This window comes from Narcine bancroftii, unplaced genomic scaffold (assembly GCF_036971445.1).
Source record: "Narcine bancroftii isolate sNarBan1 unplaced genomic scaffold, sNarBan1.hap1 Scaffold_134, whole genome shotgun sequence".
NCBI lineage: Eukaryota > Metazoa > Chordata > Chondrichthyes > Torpediniformes > Narcinidae > Narcine > Narcine bancroftii.
This window is the reverse complement of record NW_027211869.1, coordinates 521,552-534,564: the sequence shown is the minus strand read 5'-3', so window position 1 is coordinate 534,564 and position 13,013 is coordinate 521,552. Positions and strand designations below refer to the sequence as shown.

General features: G+C 39.4%; 1 long non-coding RNA gene across 1 annotated transcript; it reads right to left on the bottom strand.

Annotated features, from left to right (window-relative positions):
* Nucleotides 1–801: 801 nt before the first annotated feature.
* Nucleotides 802–12,676, bottom strand: LOC138750392 (uncharacterized). The gene is made up of 3 exons (XR_011349307.1): nucleotides 12,069–12,676; nucleotides 9,629–9,847; nucleotides 802–2,117 (listed from the first exon to the last, which is right to left on the bottom strand). It is a non-coding gene; the product is annotated as an uncharacterized lncRNA (long non-coding RNA).
* Between the last annotated feature and the right edge of the window lie 337 nt (nucleotides 12,677–13,013).

Below are 13,013 nucleotides of genomic sequence, written 5' to 3'. Positions count from 1 at the left end.
TCCCCTCTATCCACCGCACCCATTATATCCTCAAAGAATCCTAACAAGTTTGTCAAACAAGATCTTCCCTTTCTAAAACCGTTGCGTCTGCCTGATTGAACCCTTATGTTCCAAAAGTTGCACTATTTCATCTTTCATGACGGATTCAAACATTTTTCCAGCTACCGACATCAAGCTAATTGGCCGATAATTTCCAGTCTTCTGCCTACATCCCTTCTTAAAAAGTGGCGTGACATTTGCTGTCTTCCAGTCTGCCGGGACCTGCCCAGAATCCAAGGAATTTTGGTCTATGACCACTAATGCATCAACTATAACTTCTGCCATTTCCTTCAGAACCCTTGGATGCATATCATCAGGCCCAGGTGATTTGTCTGGCTTTAGTCCCATTAGTTTCTCCATCACTACTTCCTTTGTAACAACATTCGCATCCTTAACTCCACACTTAATAGTTAAGGACTGTTTTGAAGAAGGTCAGTTTCTTTCTTTTAACCAATTGAGGGAGAAATTTGATATATCTGTAAATTTGTTTTTTGTGTATTATCAATTCAGACCTTTGATAAATGATAATTATGGTAAAGAGATTAATTTACCTATGTTGACGAAATTTGAATCTTTGATTTTCTCTATACCAAAGAAAGGTTATATTTCAGATCTATATCAATTTTTACAAGAAGATATGGATAAACCGCAATGGGAGAAATCAAGGGCTAAATGGGGAAGTGATTTAACTTATATTATCCCTCAAGAGAATTGGGAAGTTATGTGTTATGAAAGCGTAACTAAACTGACAAATGTAAGATATGGATGTTTAATTATATTTTTTTACATCAGTTATATTTGACTCCAGAGAAACTGAAAAAATATGGGTTTAGTAATTCAAATTCTTGTTTTAGATGTGGATTATGTATTGGAACATTTTTACATGCCGTTTGGTCTTGTGTTAAAGTACAACCATTTTGGGAAGACATTACGTTGGTTCTGGAAAAATTACTCTAAATTAAATAACCATTAGACCCATCAAATTTTTGTTGGGTTATATGGTCTCTTTGGATAAGTTTCAGATTGCATTTGTACATTTAGTGTTGGCTGTAGCATGAAAATGTGTAGTTAGTACTTGGAAAAATAATGTAGAGGCTAATATAGCATGTTGGCATAATGAATTGAGAGCTTGTATTACTATGGAAAAAATTACATGTAACTTGCATGACAATTATTCCTTTTTTGTTAAAATGTGGTCTTCTTATTCGGAATATATGAATTTGGAAATACTTTGAAATATTGTATATATTCTCTTTTGTTTTTATAGTTGGCTCCCCTTAAGGGAGCTGTCTGAAGAGGGGGGAGGGTTTAGTTTTTGTTTTTATATATATATAAATTTACTTTCAGTTATTTGATTGTATAATGTTCAAACATCTTTAAAATAGTGACAGCATGAGATTTTAACTTTCCAGATCTTGACCTGTAAACGGGACAGGTGTCAAATATTTTGTACAATATAATCAAGACAGTGGAATAAATCCAGATATAAAGTTTGTTGACCAGTGAATGATTGCTGGACACACAACGACCCCCTAAGAATACTACTGTCACCTAAAGAATATTCTGGGTTCTGTGACCATAATTCCATTTGTTTAAATTGTTTATCGAGAAGAATTGGTCTCATCCTCGGGTTGAGATTCTAAACTGGAGAGTTGCCAATATTCAGGAAATGAGTATGCATGTAGAAAGAGGTGGGGGAGGGTTGATGTCTGAAACCGAATAAGAGTAAATAATTTCCCAATGACTGACAGATGAATTGTATATAAATAATTGTTGAAACATTATGATTCTATTCATTTCCACTCCACCTTTCTTCAAATGTTTCGAACGCTGAGCCGTTAAATCAGGGAAATGGGCATTTTCTAAACTCCTGTTTGGTGCTTCTGAAGAAGAAATATTTCCGATCCTGAGGCCATGCTCTTATTACTATTTACACTCACATTACGTTAGCTGCAGCAACTGTTATCAAATATCGAAGTAACCCCGTGGCTTGAAGCAGTTCCTGGAAACATTCAGTGGTTACGAGGGCAGATTACTTAAAGTAATCTATGAATGTATTAAAATTGCACATGACGAATCTGTAAAGAAAATAATCACCTGTCAATACATGTGTAAAGGACAACAAAAATAACTGGTACATGAAATTAAAACCATCTTCACATTGTTCTGATTGCGGGTCCTGAAACCGGTCAGAATAAGTTCGAAAATCCTAAGAGTAATTGATCACTCTGCATGAAAAGTAGGCAACTGGATGCTTAATTTCATTGTTTTTGCGTTAAAACTGAACCTGCTGCCCCCTCATGCGTCCCCTGCTACAGAAAAAGGTTCATCAAAATCAGATTTTAACACAGGATAATAGCATAGCATATCCTTTACATTTTCTAAAGCTGTATGACACTATTTAGTCCACAAAAATTTCTCCTCTTTCTTCAAAATTTGGATAAAAGAAGAGCAACCTGAGCAAAATTCCTGCAGAACTTTCTATAAAATCCCTGTCTTTGGTAAACTTATACCAGTAATTCATCAGCAGGCCCTGGCCTCTGCCTTGTATGCAGGGCGTTTGAGGCTGTGGGAACATGGGGGGGAGCCCTGATGAAAAGATGAGCACAGCCAGAATGCATACCAGATTAGTTCGTTCTGCCCAACCCACTGGACGGGGATTGGTTCTGTCCGTAACTAATCCGCTAATTGGGCAAGAAGAAGGGGTAGTGAGGCCTGCAACGTCACCCTTTAATAGCCCTGTTTGGCCGGTCCAGAAGCCGGATGGCTCCTGGAGAATGACAGTTGATTATCGTTTTTTGAACAGACATGCCCCACCACTTGTTTTGGCAGTTCCGGACATTGTTACCCTTATTGAAAACATTGCTACTGGGAACTCAGGAAAATGGTATGCTGTCATTGATCTCGCTAATGCCTTCTTCAGTATTCTTAAAGACTAGGTCTCACAGGATCAGTTCGCCTTTACCTGGAAGGGGCGCCAGTAAACCTTCACCCGCCTCCCTCAGGGCTATGTACACTCTCCCACTATTCGCCACAGCCTAATTGCCCGTGATTTGGAGACGGTAACAGAATCGCCTTCCCTCTCAATTCACCATTATATTGATGATGTGATAATCCAAGGGGCCACGGAAGAGATGGTACAGGAAGGTATGGAGAGTGTCCAAGATACCCTGCTTGCAGCGCCAATTGTCTTGGGTAAACTTATACCTCTCATTTTGTTCATTTTAGATTGGTCACAGTGTTCGAGTTACCAAAAGAAAATAGACACACACCAAGAGCAGTTCAGTTTATACAAGTCTTTATTACTAAATCTAAAGCTGAATTCACACTGCAACATGCAAGCCCTTCCCAATTATACTTATCAATGCCTGGACTGGTCCCAACTGCCAAAGCGATGCGACGACTGCACACTTGTAGTAGGTTGTCTGGGCGCCGGTAGCAGCTTCTCCACCTCCCCGGACCGGGACGTCGGTTTGGAATCTTGAAGTTCTTCTTCTTGCTGAGAGATGTTGCCACCTCTTGGAGAGTCTCTAACTTCATCAGTGGGACCATAGCTTATATTACCCAAAAGTTGTTTACTTCAGATCTTATGTCTTTGAACAAATGATTTAATTATCTTCAAGGTCTCCTGACAGTCTGCGACCAACAAAAGACAACTGCATCTCTGGGCCTCATGGTGCAAGTTGGATAATGTCTACTGATTCATATGCATCCCTGGGCCCCATAGTGTAAATTTAGATAATGTCTTCCTATTCAACTGCATCCTGGGCCCCATGGTGGAATTTAGATGTGTTTACTAAATATGCATCCTCGGCCTCATCTTGGAATTGAGATTATGCCTTCTGATGCAACTGCATCCCTTCTTGCATCAGCTAGTCTAAATCCTCCATTACAATCCCACCATTCCTAAAAACCTCCTCACTTGCAATTGGGAGTCAGAATCTCAGAAATTACATTCACTTTTGCTTGCATTGGTGCAACTTTGACATGATGAATACATGACTCAAGTATTTCACAGTGATACTTGCAAATTCACTTTTTGCTAAGTTAACAGTTAGGTTTGTTTTGGATAATCTTGCAAACAATTTGTCCAATTCCTTCAAATGTCCTTCCCATGTGTCTCTTTTTGGGACTAAGTCATCAATATAAGCATCTGTATGTGTTAACGTTTGGATTACACAATTAATCATCCTCTGGAATGTTGCAGGGGCCTTTTTCATCCCAAATGGTAACACATTATACTCATATAAACCATTAGAGTTACAAAAGCTGAAATATTCCTTCCTCTCTCAGTTAAAAGCACACACATTCAATAATCCAACATTAAGAAATTTTGATTTTACTATTTTATCAATATAGTCATTTATTCTTGGAATAGGATAAGCATCTGTTTTAGTTACTGAATTAACCTTCCTGTATTCTGTAAAACCTAACAGTTTCATCTGGTTTCGGATCCAAAATATAAGGAGAACTCCAATCTGAGTTTGAAGGTCTAATAATATCATTTCTCAAAATATATTCCACCTCCCGATCCAGCAATTTACTCTTATGAATCTTAATTCTGTAAGGGTGTTGTTTAATGGGACTTGATTCTCTGACATCCACATCGTGATAAATCACTGATAACCTTTTTTGAACGTCAGGAAACAGATTTGTGTATTTTAAAATTAATTCCTTCAACTGCATCTGTTCTTGTGACTTAATATGACGTAACTTTCCCTCCAATTTTACTGAATTTCTTCAGTAAGTCCAAAAACCGTGAAAAATCTTTCCAGACCTTTTACCACTGTTTTAAGGTTAATATTTCTAAATGGTCTAGCTTCTGGAAATCGTGATGCTCGACACATAATTGTTAACAATAACTGATTTCCAGACTTATTTTTGGCCTAACACAATAGGTCTTTTAACTAACTCTGAAATTAACACTACTTTGTGAAGAGATATCGACTCCACTTCATTTCAAACACCTTTAATAAAATTTGTCTCCATGTGTCAGTTCTTTGATCAAGAGATAAAGCTCCTTGGACTAACAGTGATTGTGCAGAACCAGTATCCCTAAGAATTTTAACTGGAACCTGTGATTCTCCCAACTTTACTGAAATGAAACCCTCTGAAACAAAAGGTTTGAAAACATCCATGACACCCTATCAGATTTAGAACATCTGCTCTGCCTAAATTCAACAGTTTGAATACATGCTTCTGATAAAACCTTATTTTCTTTTTTTCTTTTCCAATACTAGACAATTTGCAATAACATGACCAGGTTTCTTACAAAAATGACATACAAATCCAGATGTTCTTTCCTTTCCAACCTTCTCTCCAGACTTAATTTAAGATTTAATATCCTGCTCCATATTAATCCTCTGAACATCCATATTAATCTGCTCCACATTAACTTTTTGAAAATGCCTACCATTTTGAGATGTACTTTTATGAATCAATGCATATTCGTCGGCTAATCTAGCTGTCTGACGCCACATAATCACATCTCTCTCATCCAGATATAATTTAATCTCTTTTGGGACACACCTTGTAATTTCCTCAATTAACATCATATCTCTCAATCTTTCAAAATCATTATTTATTCCTCTGGAGGTTCACCAACTGTCAAACAATATAGATTTCTTCAGAACAAAATCCATATAAGATTGATTCCATATTTTTATCAAACTCCTAAATTTGTCACCATATGCTTATGGAACCAACTCATAAGCTTTCAATACAGCTTGCTTAACAGTATCACAATTTGCCCCTTGCTGTGCTATGCGATTTGTGCTTTTCCTTTCAATACACTTTGGAGCATCAAATACCATTCTTTGGCCATTTTGAACTCTCAGCGCCCTTTTCAAAATTCTGAAAATAGGTATCTATATTTCCCTCATCAAAGAGAGGCACTAGATTTATCTCTCTGCAAGGCAGAAACCTCTCCCCAGGAGTTACAGCTTCAACTTTCAAAATTTTAATCCTTTCTATTTTAAACTGTCTTTCCACTAACTCTAACTCTTATATCCTCTTTTTTCACCTTCCTCTGTCTCATATTGTTGTCTCTGAAACTCAAAATTATGTTTCTCTCTTTCCTCTTGCACCCTTAATTTCACAATTCCAATTGCAACTCACCAGATGTATGCTCTGGAAAATCTTCTAAGTTTTTCAGAACAGATTTACTCTCACTTAATAATATTTCATGATAATCCTCTGAATTTGTACTTTCCTCATCCAATGTTTAGCTTCAGTCAGTTTTAATGCCTTAGAAATAAACATCAGTTCTTCTTTTCTCCTGCTCTTTAGCTCTGCAGGTGATGGGTCTGACAAAAAAATATCAACACACTCAAGCTTTAAATTAGCTTGGAAAAAAAGCCAAATTGACTAATAACCCACAAACCTCCTGTTTAATTGACTGGACGTTTCCCCATAAAATGTTATGAGCCCAAAACCAAGCAGCAATAGATATTCAACACGACAAATGGTTATTTAAACAAAGGTAGTTTTAATTAACTTTAAACATTAAAATAGAATCGAACATTAACTTATCTCTATTTACTTAACTAACCCAACGTAACCCACTTCTCATTCTAAGCACACATGTACGTGATGTGTGTGTAAATTTATGAAAAGGTCTTTGGTTCACAGTTCAATCTCATTTCTCATTCTTCAAAGATCTCTGGTTGCAGGCAATTCATATACTGTGGACAGAATTTAAAATATATAAAGTTCACCAGGCTTTGGTGCTGGAAAGGTAAATGTTTACTGCTCAGGAAGGTTCTCGTAGGGATTTCAGAGAGAGATTTGTTGTTCCAGGAATTCCACAACTGAGGTACCACATTAGTCACCTCAATATCTCGCTGACAAAACTATCCCCATGAGGGTTGTCCAGATGATAACCTCTTTATTTCCAGCTAGCACAGATTTCCTTTCTGTTTCACTTATTCCAAGAGAAATATCAAACAGGTAGCACTTCCTGCCATCCACCACTCTGGAGCTTTCTGTTTCAACAACATTCCTGGCTTACACTGTTCAGCTCCCTTCAGTGTCAAACACTCAAGCTGAGAGAGCTTGTTTCTCCTCCCTTTCTCTCCAACTTCCAGCTGCCAGAAAGCCCATGTGACTCTCTCACTTGCCACAAAACCCCCTCCTTCTTCAGTAAACAACAGGAGTTATCCTTCTTGGTCAAGCTGTTGGCTAAGGTAAACAAAACCAAGAAGTGACATTTCTGTGAGCACTTAGAAGAAAGGTCAGAAGCCTTGTAAACAGCCAGTGTCTCCGAGACAATTGTCTATTCATTTTATGACGTCATTTCAATTAGCACCTATTTGTGAAATGTGCATAGCATTCTCCATAGTTTCTGTAAAGTCCACTGAATATGAATTCTTCAATATTTCAAATAAGATCTTTTTAAAATCTATTCAACCAACTCTAATTTTACCAATTTCTCTTCCAAATATGTATTTCATTACAAAACATAGCTATAACCCAGTATGTCCTGCACCATTCCAACATCTGCCTGCTTATCTATGTTTCGAGGGCTATTTGGCAGTCTATAACCTACTCTCAGCATGGTGATTACTACCGTCCTTTTTTTCTAAATTAAATTCCTACCAACTCAGTTGACACGACTTCTGTAGCCTTCTCCCTTTCAAAAAGGGTGAGCTGCCCATCACTAGCGCTATTCCACTTCTCCCACCTCTCATCCCATTACCTATATAACATCTAATGCCCATTACCTTCATCAACCATTTCTTCTTTTCCGCCAGCCAAGTCTCTCTAACAGCCACGAAATCATAGTTTCACATACTGATCCAGGCTCCAAGACCATCTTTGTGTCCCTTGTACTCCAAGTGTTGACACGGACTCATTTCGAACCCTCTTGCCACTTTTATGTTTTCCTCACAAAATCCTGACCAAAGTATCATACCTTTTTTTCATTTCTTCCCTAATTTATGTTCACAAGTTATCGTTCCCGCACCCTTGTCATGCTCGTTAAAAACCTCCCCTCCAACTCTAGCAAACCTACCCGCCTCGATATTGGTCACTTTCAAGTTCTGGTGCAGCCCGGCCTTTTTTTTAAAGGTCAAATCTTCCACAGAATAGATCCAAAATATCGACAAATTTGAAAACGTGCCCCTGCACAAACATTTTCCATGCATTCATCTGTCACTTTATTTTCCTTCCCTCTCTGGCGCGTTGCACAGGATGCAATCCAGCGATTACCACCCTTGAGATTCTTCTTTCCTAACCCCGCATTCTCCCTATCCAGTACTTCATCCATACCATCGGAGCCTCGGTTCCTTTCACAGAACATCCTATCGACTAGGCTGTCCGACGTGTCCGATTTACCGTCGATCTCCTCTTCTCCCGACATCCCTTCGGAGTCAAAGGGCTCTGGAGACGTGACAACTCCAACCAGTCGCTAATAGATCATTCCCCCAACAATATCCAAAATAGTATAGTTATTGTTGAGGAGAATGGCCACATAGGTGTTCTGGACTGTCTGCCTATTCAACGTCCCTCTCCTAACCTGTATCCCGATATTTGGGGTGAATTTCATCCTGATTCTCCTCTCTACCACTCCTTCCTTATAGCTCACGATTTCTCCGAGTTCATCCGGCACCAGCTCCAGTTCCCCAGCTCGTTCTCCCAAGAGCTGCAACTGATGCACATCTTGCATATGTATTTATCTTAGTCAATTTTGCTATCCCCATATTAACCTCAGCCTGCAATCGGAGAATCCCACTGCCCTTGCTCCTCTCTCCATTAACTCTTCCGAAATTAAATCCATATATGACCTAAACTCTCTGGGCACATGCACGGCCTCAGCAACTGCTGGCCGAAGCCTCGTGAGTCCAAGCCTCAATTTCTTACCACACCCTGAGCTCTCTCAACTGGCCGCTCCGCTTTAACTATCCCTCGTTTTATTTTTAAATATCTATTTAAAATCCCAGCATGAACCTTTCAGTTTAACCCGTAACATTTTAATCCTTTGGTCCATTTTTTAAATTTATTTTTGACCAAAGATTTAGTAGCTTTGTTTACTGTTATTTCTGAGAACGACTTAGATTTACCGGCATTTGACCTTTCTGTATTATCATTTTTCCTCTTATATATAGGTGAACAGTCATGCTTCGATGGAGGGACATTATCCTGTCTAACCTGCTCAGAGTCTACGCGATGTTATTTCATGTTAAATTTAGAGAAGATTAGATGCTCAATTTCCGATTCGAATTTAAAATATTAAACAGCGTGGGACCCTTTAACATCTCGAAGGATCATTTTGATTTGTTCGGAAGGTAGATGTGTGACTGATGCGGCAATTTATCACTGAGAAAAATTTTGCTTTTCATGATTTGTTTGGCCAAACTGCTTGTTTCGAGGTAGTGGTTTCGATATTACTTTTTTTGGTAATAACATAATAAAATATCAAAACAATAAAATGTTGGATAACTTGGATTAATTTATATAATTTTATCGTTACTTGTATTGATTACTTTAACCTGGATGTGAAATCCGTCTTGGTTGTGAAATATCAACGTTAACAAAAAAAAAAATCCTTCACCCATAACATGCCCTCAGCTCCGTTTTAAAATGCACTCACCTCCACCTGGTTCCTGATATTAGCAGCTCTAATAAACCCTTCTTTCGTCCTCTTTCAGCGAAGGTCAAGAAATTAAAAACATACCATAAACAACAAATATTCGGACGTAAAAATGTAAAAGCGGTATCCGACAGGTGAAGTCAAAGCCAACGTGAAGACAAAAGAGATGATGACATACTCTGTCGGAGAGATCAGTGGGCATATCGAGGATTGCGCAACCTTTAACAGAAGGGAGAATATGAAATAATTAATTAGACGAGCAAAGATGAGGTAGAAACAATACAAAATATAATGCGAAAAGTTTCTTAAATTTACCAAAGACTGTAAAGAATTGAGAAGCGTTGTAATACCTCCAGCAAATGTCGATGGAGAAATAAAAATACAAGGAGAAGGCAGAGGAATTAAATGATTTTTTTTTTTCATCCCTTTCACTGATCTATTCTGGATGTGGAAGGCCACGAGTAAAGGGGAGCGCGCACAGTTAATATTTCAATGGAGAAGGTACTCTGAACGTTGAAAACCCAAGGTGCCGCTGTTTGGTCAACTTAACACGATAACAGCCCATGGTTATGGAACCGCTTTCTCGTGTTGCATTTGAATTATTTAGATTAATGAATACATGAATTAGACATTATGACATTATGACATTATGAAGGAAGTGGAAATCAAGTTGTGCTGACAAATCAGGGAGACGGCAGAAGGATTTAAACATAATCAAGAGATTGGGTGAAGAAGTTGCCACCGGAATACAATGTCCGCAGGACAAGGACATGCACATGGGTTAAAAATCGTGTTTGAGATAATGTACTAAATGTGATGTGGTGGGATTAATTTAGCGAAAGAAGGGAGAATCTGAAATTTATATCCACTGGTGGTCGTGGGCTAAATCGTTGGCTATATTTAGATACTGTTTAACAGGAAGCCATGGCTTCAATAATTATGGAGAAAGACTGGGCAGTGCAGTTGAGTGTGTAATTTCATCACCTCATTATTCTGTTCTTATATCTTCTTTTGTCTTTTTTGTCTATGGTCACAAATACTCCTGTAACTCTCGTGTCCCCTCTGGCAATCGCTCTGCTGCACTTCAACTTGCATTTCTGCCATATGTGCGGACACAGACCAACCATTCTTGCTGCTGCCCTATCCAGATCCTTAGAATGCAAAGGGTGAACGCTTTTGCTGAGAGGAATGGATAGCGGCATTGCACTGCATTACCTGCCTTCTACACTCTTCTAAGGGCAACCAACACCAAATTAACAATAAGGAGACTATTACCCTACTCGCTGACTTCTTTGAACACCATCTCCTCTCGAGTAAATTTTTCGAGAATTTGTCTCCTGCTTTACCGCCCACTGCAACAGTGACCGCTTCGATGATGGTCGCTGAGTCAATGAATTCACTCGTTAAATGGATCCCCCTACACTCCTACAGCAAGAATATTTTGATCGGTGGCGTGCATCAATGCCAGAATCCCGTTTTGAACCCAGTAGTACTACTCGACAATATGCCCATTCTGATACACAGCTCTTACCTAAGAATTTCTACCGATTTGGAATAAACTGTGACGTTGACACAAATGGGAGGCGCTGATGCGGACAACACACAATGATTGTGTTAAAGACAGATATGACAGCAGTGACGTTATTTGACGTTATAGCCTAAGGTGTGGAACACATAGGCACTGTCCGGTGACCGCAAGTGCAATGGAACATTTCACCTGCTCCCAGAAATACAATACACACATTGCAAGAAGCTGATAGAAACGATAGAGCAGTGCCTTTTACATCACGAAAATGGGTCTCAAATGAAGCAGGTAGAATTCATTTGTTGTGCGCGAGACAACCTTGGAAGCCCTGGGATGAACTAATAATTTTGGCTTACAAAATAACAGCGGTGATTGCGAAATGGGGTCATTATTAGGGGAGAATACTAACTATTTGCATATTTTTCTGTTTGTGGCTCGTTGTTTAATGGTTCAAACAAACATATGAACTGTAGTGAGCGAAGCATTTTTCAGTTCCTCTCTGAAAATCTGAATTACAGACCCCGCGAGCATTGTAATACAATGACATATAAACGTTTCTAACAAGCCCTTCTCGACGCAGCGCTGGAGAATGAAGGTCTGGGTGGTTGTCGCCTCCATTCCCTGTGAGGTGTTCGCACGTGAGCACACAAGTTCTGCGACCAGCACCCAAAGAAATGAAAGTGCCCACCCAGGGCAGTTAAGTAAAACAAGGTAGAATCACATCTCACCTCAAGATGCTACTTCGGAGAATGCAATCATACTTGTATTTTATTAAAACATGTCATAGACCTTTATAAGTCATGAGCTATAGGTCGCCCCAAACCTATCTTGAAAAAAAATTAGGCATTTGCCCAAAGGTTCAATGCGCACATACATTTAGCACCAAAATGCACAACATGATAGCTTTACACGTACAGTCTATAAACGTTAGAGGGAATATAGGATGTCACCCAGCAGAGCGCAAATCTTGCCTGCGGCTAAAGAGAAGAAGGTGGATTATCTTCGGATTCCCATCTCTGGCCTCTGAAGTTTGTTAGAGCCGAAGGGTGGGAGTGGGGACGAGTGACCACTGCGACACAATGCTCTTTATGGCGTGTGCCTCAGATAACCTCTGAACACCAAGCCCAACATCTGTCCTTCACGAGTGCCAAAATTCTAATGTCCTATCGAACTGTTCCGAGCACATGGGGCTAGGTAACCACGGATTCAAACCTCCGTTGGCTTGTGGCTTTTACAGGAAAGGCTGTGGGAGTAAAGCTCAAGGAAAAATCCGTAATCAATATCCCATCGGCTGATAACTACTGCACTGGCTCGGCAACCGCTGTATCGACTTTCGTCTTTCCTTTAGATCTGTCATTATCATGGAGAGGGGGACCCACTCCACAGGCAACAGACAGATCGCCCTGCCAACTCCGCTTTGCATTCCGCCCTGAAGAATGCATTCCACCTACTAACAAAGTCGCAGTACCCAGAGTTAACCACGACTATTGGAAGACCCCCCCACCCCACACACACACATCTCCGGATTTCGCCGTTCAAAGAATATCTCTGACCGCCCTCCTGCGTCACTGATTACCAGACATATGTGCCTGCGGTAAAAAAAATATTGATCGTTAATATAAGGAAGAAAGGAGGCAACGCGTTGAGCAGTTGGTACATCCAGTAAATCCCAGCAATCGTTACAGTTTTGAGAAGAATGTATGCTCCGTAACCCATCTAATAATCACTTACTTACACAGGTTTTGAGGTGGTGTGTGTTATATGTAGAGAATTTAGGTTAAAATGGCTTAAGTTAAAATGTGATGATTAATCATAAAAAGGGAAGCCAGAACGCACAGGGAGCTTACTAGCAGCCAAGGA